Here is a 10,686-nt window from a genome sequence, read left to right on the forward strand (position 1 = left end):
GGATTTCCTCAGGATCTGTTGTTATGTCTCCCTTTTCATTTCTGATTTTGTTAATTAGGATCCTGTCCCTGTGCCCTCTAGTGAGTTTGGCTAAGAGTTTATCTATCTTGTTGATTTTCTCAAAAATCCAACTCCTGGTTTGATTGATTCTTTGAATAGTTCTTTTTGTTTCCACTTGGTTGATTTCACCCTGAGTTTGATTATTTCCTGCAGTCTACTACTCCTGGGTGAATTTGCTTCCTTTTGTTCTAGAGCTTTTAGGTGTGCTGTCAAGCTGCTAGTGTATGCTCTCTCTAGTTTCTTTTTGGAGACACTCAGAGCTATGAGTATTCCTCTCAGAAATACTTTCATCGTGTCTCATAAATTTGGGTATGTTGTGGCTTCGTTTTCATTAAACTCTAAAAAGTCTTTAATTTCTTTCTTTATTTCTTCCTTGACCGAGGTATCGTTGAGGAGAGTGTTGTTCAGTTTCCACGTGAAGGTTGGCTTTCTATTATTTATGATGTTATTGAAGATCAGCCTTAGTCCATGGCAATCTGATAGGATGCATGGGACAATTTCAATATTTTTGTATCTGTTGAGGCCAGTTTTGTGACCAATTATATGGTCAATTTTGGAGAAGGTACCATGAGGTGCTGAGAAGAAGGTAAGTTTTTCTTATGAATTTTTTTTGATAAATAAAAATAGTAAATGCAAAATACAAGAGAAATAAATATTATAGACTGAAAGGCCAGATTTTTAAATAAAGAAGGAAATATAAAATTAATACTAATAACTAATTTTCATTTATTGATTCCGTAAGTATTTATTAAACACTTGCTTTTTTATGTTGTTTGGTATAGTAGAAATACATTACAGTACAATTATCCTCCCCAGGTGAATGTTATGATGGTGATAGAAGTGGAAAAACCAACATAATACATTCATGGCTTAAGAGTGTTTTATGTCCAGAGAAAGAATAAAATGAGTGTGAATGATCCTTCCAAAATAGTCACAAAGGCTTCATAGAGCAACAGTTGTGAACAGATATGTTTTGTTCATACTTAAAAGCAAATGTTACAAATAGAAAAAGACTATCTTAAAAGATGTGTGGTACAATTCACAAATAGCCAAATTCTGAGTTAATATAAGTCACAGAAAGGAGAATGAAAGCAAGGGTCAGACTAAATGGCTGAAGCTTGATCAGAAAGATTAAGTTACCATGTTTTCCTCTTTTGATTGACACCTTTATTATTTCCTTTGCTTTACAAAATGGCCAGTCTACACAGCACTCTTTGAGAAATGTCCAAGAGACCTATCTTACATCATAAATACTTGCTCTGCCATGCACATTACCACTCTATACACAATAGTTAGAAAGTGGAAATAACAGAAGTGCCTCCCCTCAGCTAATTGATGATACTTTAAATATGCCTTTTTACCTCATCAATGCATCTAAATACTTAATACTAAATACATAATACCGATAGCTTTCACAGACAATGGTAGTATTTATGTATCTTTCTCAGAATTTTGTGCATATATTATCCAAATAGTGAATTTGTTTATTAACATTACTCTAAGTTTTGTGACACTTAAAAATATAATGCATCATGAACCTTTAGGGGAATAACATTTCTTTTATATTACCTGCAGCGGTAAATATAGAATAGAAATAAAGAGATCATCTTCTACACCAATTTCATCTTTCATGCTACAAATATTCAAACAATCAGAAATTACTTATTTAAGTAGATGTTTGCATTTGCAAATCCCCAACTATTATCCTGAAGCCTGTATAAATTTTTAATAGTTATAGAGATTGACACCAAAAACTTCCCTGGTATAATTTGTTTTCTTCTGAGCAGTTATACAAAGATAATGGGGATCTTATATCCCATATATTTCCAAATCAAAATAACTAATTTGCTCTAAAGCATGTAGGTACTAAAGCATGTGGAAACCATTATTATAAAAATGTAATAATAATTTTAAGAATATAATAAACACATAACTTAATCAAAGAAATATACATGGATATTTTGTTGCAATGTTTTATTTGTGTGCTTGGAGGAATAAGGAGTAGATAATTCTTTGCTCAAAACAACATAGACAGCCATTTTTTGAATATTTTAGTACACATGAATGGTGTTTTCTGCAAGATTGTATAGAGCAGAAAAGAATATGGAAATATCTACAAAGTAACACAGGCTGAAAAATTTATCTTCAAAATATTATATGTTTCCCCTTTTTTATTAGATATTTTCTTTATTTACATTTCAAATATTATCCCCTTTCCAGGTTTCCCCTCTAAGCCCCCCCACCCCATCTCCATCTCTCTCTGCTCACCAACCCACCCACTCCTGTTTCCTGGCCCTGGCATTCCATCATACTGGGGCATAGAACCTTCACAGGACCAAGGGTCTTTCTTCCTATTGATAACCAATAAGGTCATCATCTGCTATATATGCAGCTGGAGCCATAAGTCCTACCATGTGTTTTCTTTGGTTGGTGGTTTAGTTCCAGGGAGCTCTGTAGGTACTGGTTAGTTCATATTTTTGTTCCTACTATGGGGCTGCAATAGGTCCAATTTTCTGAGGAACCACCAAATTGATTTCCGGAGTGGTTGTACCAGCTTGCAATGACACCAGCAGTGGAGGAGTGTTCCTCTATCTCCACATCCTCTCAAGCATCTTCTGTAATCTGAGTTCTTGATCTTAGTCATTCTGACTGGTGTGAACCTCTGGTGGAATCATCATCCCTGACTTCAAGCCGTACTACAGAGCAATTGTGATTAAAAACAAAACAAAACAAAACAAAACAAAACAAAACAAAACAAAACAAAACAAAACAAAACAAAACAAAACTGCATGGTACTGGTATAGCAACAGACAGGTAGACAGACCAATGGAATAGAATTGAAGACCCAGAAATGCACCCCTAAAACTATGGTCACTTTATCTTTGACAAGGGAGCTAAAACCATCCAGTGAAAAAAAGACAGCGTTTTCAACAAATGGGGCTGGCACAACTGGTTGTTATCATGTAGAAGAATGTGAATTGATCCATTCTTATCTCCTTATACTAAGGCCAAGTCTAAGTGGATCAAAGAACTCCACATAAACCAGACACACTGAAACTTACAGAAGAGAAAGTAGGAAAAGTCTCAAAGATATAGGCACAGGGAAAAAATTCCTGAACAGAACACTAATGGCTTGTGCTGTAAGATCAAGAATTGACAAATGGGACATCATAAAATTGCAAAGCTTCTGTAAGGCAAAGGACACTGTCAATAAGACAAAAAGGCCACCAACAGATTGGGAAAAGATCTTTAAAAAATTTTTATTAACTTTTTTCTTCATTTACATTTCAAATGCTATCCTGAATGTCCCCTATACCCCCCGCCCCTGCTCCCAAGTCTACCCACTTGTGCTTCCTGGCCTTGTAATGGGGCAAATAATCTTTGCAAGACCAAGTGCCTCTCCTCCCAGTGATGATCGACTAGGTCATCTACTGCTACATATGCAGCTAGAGACATGAGCTCTAGGGGTACTGGTTAGTTCATATTGCTGTTCTTCCACTATGTTCATAGCAGCCTTATTTATAATAGCAGAAGTTGGAAAGAACCCAGATGTCCCTCAACAGAGGAATGGATACAGAAAATGTGGTACATTTTCACAATGGAGTATACTTAGGTATTAAAAACAACTAATTTATGAAATTCTTAGGCAAATGGATGGATCTGGAGGTTATCATCCTGAGTGAAGTAACCCAATCACAAAAGAACTCACATGATATGCACTCACTGATAAGTGGATATTAGCCCAGAAACTTAGAATAATCAAGATACAATATGCAAAACACATGAAACTCAAGAAGAATGTCCAAAGTGTGGATACTTCATTTCTCCTTAGAATGGGGGACAAAATACCCATGGTAGGCATTACCGGGAAAATATCTTTACCAATCATAAGTCTGATAGATGGCTAATATCCAATATATGCATCTACTCCTGTAAGGATAATCGTTTGTCCTTTCCATAGACTATGTGATTCAGTGTGGTTGCTGGCTGCATATATCAGAGAATGGTACTATTTCTGTGGCTCAATCTTGTTTTCTCACACTCAGCAGCAGCTGTAATCACATCAGTCTTGGTGACTGTAAGTCCAATTTGTTGAGCACATTCATAACTCCTAATCTCTGACATATGGCCACTTTGTTTATAGGTCTATTGATGAAAGACAAGAATGGCTGGGAAAAGAGGCTTACTGTCCACAGAATGGGTCATACTATCTATTTAATTATTAACACCTCAGATAAAGTCATGTTTTGATGAACATTTACATGGGACATAATTATCTTACATCCCTTATACTTTTGGACATGTCAATATAAATTCTTCTTCCCCATATGTCTTTCTCATAAGTTTTTTGTAATCATTCAGTTTGCAAGTCCCTGAACATCCTGCCATTCCATTAAAGAACCCATGAATAAGTGAACAATTACACATTTGCCTTTCTCCTTCCAAACAAAATATACAATCATGTGTACTGCCTGAAGTTCATCCCACTGTGAAGATTTCCCCTTACTAGTATCCTTCAGGGATGACACAGAAATGTGATTTTAATGCTATATCTTTCTACTTCTGGGTAAATCCTTCATAGTACAAAGAACCATTAGCAAATAAGAAAAAAACAACAATACTCTTCACATGAGCTGATATGCTACTTACAATTTTGTGCCTTACACAATTAGTGATCTTCGGGGCCTTCACATGGTGGAAGATTTTTATATTTTGTATATCATACACAGTCAAGCATTTCAATTACCCTAAGCCTTAAAATTCTTTCATAACACTAAGCTAAGGATAACAAACATATCCAAGTTCTTTTCAATAGGATATAGTTTGACAAATATTTCAAGCAACCATTCAAGAAGAATTTTGACACATTTTAAGAATGTTCTGGTTTCTACACTAAACCTAGAATCTCCAAGCAGAAGGTTCCTATCAATAAAGTCAGCTTGACTCATTCTTATGTTCCTTCCATCATTATCGTACACTATTAATTTCCATCCCCACATGTATTCCCCAGACTTTTGCTTGAATGAATTAGCAAACTCATTACGTGCTTTGGTAGTGCAGCACACCTTCTGGTGCACCAAACTTTCTGTCACTCTTCTAGGAGCCTGCATTGTCTTCTGTTTGATTATAGTGACAACTACAGTTGGGTCCTAAGGGACAGTAGTATTATATTGCCTGGTATTCCCTTCAGAGAAGGTCACTGCTGGTTTAGCAGACAATAGAGAATTAATTTTCTCAGTCAAAGACAGAAGAAGCAGTCTTTTAGTGCTTGGGAGTTGTCTTATGTCTTCTGCTGAGAATAAAAAGACTACCTCCTCATGGGAAATACACCCTTGAGAGTATGAGGGCTCAAGATTCTGAGCTCCAATAATCTCCTACTACATATCCCTATCCCACATTCTTTACCAAATACTATCCTTACTTTAAGAATCAAAACCCTCCAAGGTTGGTACTTGAAATTTTGCTGTAATTTGGACAAACTTATTATGAGGACTTTGGTTTGCTAGTCTACAACTTAAAGCTCTGTGAATACAGGGAGAAGATTCTCATCCATGGCGCACTCAGGACTATTTTGCACATCTGGATCCAGTCAACTTTATCACTAAATTCATTGTCATTCTTCAACATAGTCTCAGATGCTAAAAGTTGGTTAATTTTTTCCAAGAGCTCTTTCCTATCCTTTGTCAATTTATCCAGAGATGCTAAGAGCAACTCATAGGCACAATTATTGTCTTAATTTTTTCACAAACTGTCAACATTCATGTATAAGTTTTCACCATATTTGTCACCATGCGCAACTGCTGAGTCAGAATAATCAAATGCATTTTCCTTATATAAATGTAAATATTATTATTATTTCCTCAGACAAAAAAATGAGATGAGAGCCATGCCCAAGCTTTACAACTATATGGCTTGGGCTAAGCCTAGAGCATTTCTGTCTAACTATCCCTAGGCTGAGGCCTGGGAACATCTTCCTTCCTTACAATCTAATCTTCTGCAACACTTGACCTTGATGGCTTCATCTTCCTCCCTCTGTCTGCTAACTTAGGCCTACAGTGTCTCAGCCTCTGTAACTTACTTCAATATAAGCTAATTCTTTCTAGTTCTTTCTCAACTCTGGCTGGCTAGTCCAACTCATATGTTAAAATTCTTCTCTAAGCTTACTGACTAAAATTGGCTTCTCTCAGCATCAGAGTGAATTGCTCTGCTTGAAAAGACTGCCTCTGAACTCAGTGAACTGAACTGCTCTGAACTGACCTGAATTGAACTGAACTGAACTGGACTGGACTGGACCAGACTAGACTGGAATGGACTGGAATGGACTGAACTCACTGAATTGAATTGAATAATTTTTTCTCCCTCAGTGTTTTTATTAGTAGCCTCTCATTTCTGTCTGTTCTTGTGACAGTTGGGCATATCCTGTGTCTGTCTCATTTTGTCAAATTTTTCTTTAATTCATCATTTTGTTTGTGATTCAATTAGATGTCAGTGTTTGTCTGTATTCCGACCATAGGGATTAAAATCAAGTAGTGTGTTTGCATACCAGTTGGATTAATATTTGAATAGGCTCTCTTACAACAGTAGCCAAGTTCCTCTACATCTTTAAATTTGCAAGTTAGTTTACAAATAGGGTTTAGGATTCTCAGAGATTCAAGGAGAGACTTTAGGAAACAGAAAGGTTTCCAGTTTCTTGCAGGTACTGGTAACTGAAAAACCTATTCCACATACATTTAGAGCCATTCTTACACTTTTTTGTTGCTCTACAATCACTCTGCTACCAAAATGTGTATTATTCAAGTATATCTAGAGGAATAGAATTTATAGAATGAATGTGTTTATTTATGGACAACGAATTTATTGTAATGGCTTACAATATCCATTCCAGCTAAGCCAAAAATTGCTTGTTGTGAATCAAAAGCTGAAGAACTCAGTAGTTGCTTAGTCCATAAGGCTGGATGTCTCAGTTGGTCTGTATTATATGCTGGAGTCCTGAAGAAGTAAGCTTTAATGTCAATGAAGGAATGGGGTTGCTAGCAAGGTGTGGGCAGGCAGGCAAATAGAAAAGCTTCCTTCTTCTTTTTTTTTTTTTTTTTTTTTTTTTTTGGTTTTTCGAGACAGGGTTTCTCTGTGTAGCCCTGGCTGTCCTGGCACTCACTTTGTAGACCAGGCTGGCCTCGAACTCAGAAATCCGCCTGCCTCTGCCTCCCGAGTGCTGGGATTAAAGGCGTGCGCCACCATGCCCGGCTTAGCTTCCTTCTTCTTTACCCTTATATAGACTTCCAGAACCATTGCATACACTAGCAAGATTTTGCTGAAAGGACCCAGATATAGCTCTCTCTTTTGAAACTATGCTGGGGCCAAACACAGAAGTGGATGCTCACTGTCAGCTATTGGATGGATCACAGGGCTCCCAATGGAGAAGCTAGAGAAAGTACCCAAGGAGCTAAAGGGATCTGCAACCCTATAGTTGGAACAACATGATGAACTAACCAGTACCCCGGAGCTCTTGTCTCTAGCTGCATATGTATCGAAAGATGGCCTAGTCGGCCATCACTGGAAAGAGAGGCCCATTGGACTTGCAAACTTTATATGCCCCAATACAGGGGAATTCCAGGGCCAAAAGAATAAGACTGGGTGGGTAGGGAAGTGGGGGGGGGTATGGGGGACTTTTGGGATAGCATTGGAAATGTAATTGAGGAAAATACATAATAAAATAAATAAATAAATAAAAAAGATTAAGGGTATGTTTGTAGATTTCGAAACACATATTAAAGGTATAAAGGTGTGTTTCTTTTGCCTTCAAGATCTGTATTAAAGTGGGTCTTCCTATATCAAATTTTAAAAAGAAAAAAAAAACCCTCAATAGTTAGTTTGACCCCCTTTTTCTAATTAGTTAATTCCAGATCTTGACAACTAAGAATAGACATTATAATATTCTATGTCCATAATTTCATTTTTCTGCTCTATAGACTTAAAGCATACTGCTACACAGAGAATGTCTTAAAACCTTTGTGAAATTTGGCACCAACAAAGTGTAGGAACTTCACCTAGTCAGTTTCTGGTTATGCCTAAGCTCTGGACACTTAACACCTGTTTGCTCTCTGGGCTCTCACGCACCTAGGATAGGACTCAATATTAGCAGAAATAAATTTGATCTGTTTAATTTTCTGACAGTTCTTTCAGGAGAGTAATAGAAGTGCTTTTAACATACAAAGGTGAAAAACTAACAATCACTTTTTCACAGTTTCTATTTATATTACAATCATTTATAAATTAAAAACTAAAAAAATATGGGAACTATTACACATGTTACAGTGATAATGTAGCTGGTAATCTCTTGAAAGATATGTGTATATGTATTCAGATTAAGAAAATATTGTACTTTATTTTTAAATGAAAAGAGTTGACCTAACTTGGGTTTAGTTACAGCTGTGCTCCCCTTGTATGATTGTTGTCAGGGTCAGTGGCATTCTAACTTTTTTGTGAAGAACAAATTTGGTGAAAAGTTGCCTAAATGAATTCATCTATGTAAATAATAGCAAATAATTATTGCCCTGTTTTTCAATGGGCATTCTTTGAATATTCTTAATTTTGTATGTTTCTTATAATTTTCTTATTCTATTTTTAATATTTTTTACTCTCAAGTCATCCACAAGTGAAAATATTGGCAATTGAATTTACACCCAATGAGTAGGTACATATAAAATAAAATTAAATATCAAATTAAATTGAGTTTACATGCACTGGAATATATCAAAGCAGATAAGAAAGGCTAAGATTAATAAATGGAATGAAGTAGTTTTAAAAGAAAAAAGACTGAGAAAAATCACATGGCTGTTCCCTGGTTGAAGCCATGAAAACAAAACTAATACAACAGGGAAATTTATTCCGAATATAGTTTAGTCTTGGTGTGAGAAAAGTAAATTTCCATCCATTATTCAAGAACACTAAAGAAATTTAAGAAACAAAATTTAGTCTGTAATGAATGAGTCACATCTAAGAACTTGATACTCTAAATTAAATTCATTCGATTTAAGGTTTGAGTAAAATGTAGCTTTCAAAAAGATCCTCTTTCAAATCAATTCTGATACACATTGAAAATTTTGATCAATCTATCTTCCATGTTTGTATATCAATTTGAGGAACCAGTTTTATCACTATAACTACATTAATTATTCCAAGGACAACTTACTAAAAACTGCTTCTATTTTTATTCACATGATTGATAATAATTGTTAATAATTGTGGTTGTCAGGAACAATAAGCCCTTGCCAAGTCAATAAATTAGCTTCATCAACCTGGATATTAAGGAAGATTTTCATTCCACATTTGTGGATCTCTTCAAGCTCCTTCTTCATCAGCCTACTGCTGGCCGCCATCTTGGATCTGGTGCTGCTGCTTTCCCAACCCTCCATATGATAAGGGAGCCTTCAGAATTGAAATCAACTTTCCAGCAGAGTATCAATTCAAACCGCCCAAGATCACATTTAAAACAAAGAACTACCACCCTAACATCGATGAGAAAGGACAGGAGTGTCTGCCAGTCATTAGTGCTGAAAACTGGAAGCCAGCCACCAAGGCCGACCAAGTAATCCAGCCCCTCACAGCACTAGTGAAAGACCCCCAGCCTGAGCACGCACTCTGGGCAGACCTAGATGAAGAATACTCTAAGAACCGTAAAAAATTCTGTAAGAATGCTGAAGAGTTTACAAAGAAATATGGGAAAAAGCGACCTGTGGACTAAAATCTGCCATGAGTGATTCCTGCAAGTTTGAGCATAGACCCCAAGCAGTGCATTCAGACAACCTTCAAAGCAGGGCTCTGTGGAAATTGACACATGCCACCAACTGGCATCTGCTGTGGCAGTTACTAACTTTCTATAGTTTTCTTTTCTTTTTTTTATTAGGTATTTTCTTCATTTACATTTTATATGCTATCCTAAAACTCCCCCATATCCTCCCCCTCAACTGCCTTACCCACCCACTCCCAGTTCTTGGCACTGGTGTTCCCCAATACTGAGGCATATATAGTTTGCAAGACCAAGGGGCCTCTCTTCCCAATGATGGCCAACTAGGCCATCTTCTGATACATATGCAGCTAGAGACACCAGCTCCGGGGGTTACTGGTTAGTTCATATTGTTGTTCCACCTATAGGGTTGCAGACCAATTTAGCTCCTTGGGTACTTTCTCTAGCTGCTCCATTGTGGGCCCTGTGTTCCATCAAATGGCTGTGAGCATCCACTTCTGTGTTTGCCAGGCCCCTGCATAGCCTCATAAGAGACAGCTATATCAGGGTCCTTTCAGCAAAATCTTGCTGGTGTATGCAATGGTATCAGTTTTTGGAGGCTGATTATGGGATGGATTTCCGGGTATGGCAGTCTCTAGATGGTCCATCCTTTCCTCTCAGCTGCAAACTTTGTCTCTGTAACTCGTTCCATGGGTATTTTGTTCACAATTCTAAGAAGGGACAAAGTGTCCACACTTTTGTCTTCGTTCTTCTTGAGTTTCATGTGTTTTGCAAATTGTATCTTGTATCTTGGGTATTCCGAGTATCTGGGCTAATATCCACTTATCAGGGAATACATATCATGTGAGTTCGTTTGTGATTGGTTTACCTCACTCAGG

At 36.8% G+C, this 10,686-nt stretch overlaps 1 pseudogene; it reads left to right on the forward strand.

Moving 5' to 3' along the window:
* LOC110291842 (ubiquitin-conjugating enzyme E2 L3 pseudogene) overlaps window positions 1–9,805 on the forward strand; it is a 36,640-nt pseudogene extending 26,835 nt beyond the window's left edge.
* Window positions 9,806–10,686: the final 881 nt, after the last annotated feature.

Source organism: Mus caroli, unplaced genomic scaffold (assembly GCF_978045245.1).
Source record: "Mus caroli unplaced genomic scaffold, Mus_caroli_1 scaffold_3, whole genome shotgun sequence".
Classification (NCBI taxonomy): Eukaryota; Metazoa; Chordata; class Mammalia; order Rodentia; family Muridae; genus Mus; species Mus caroli.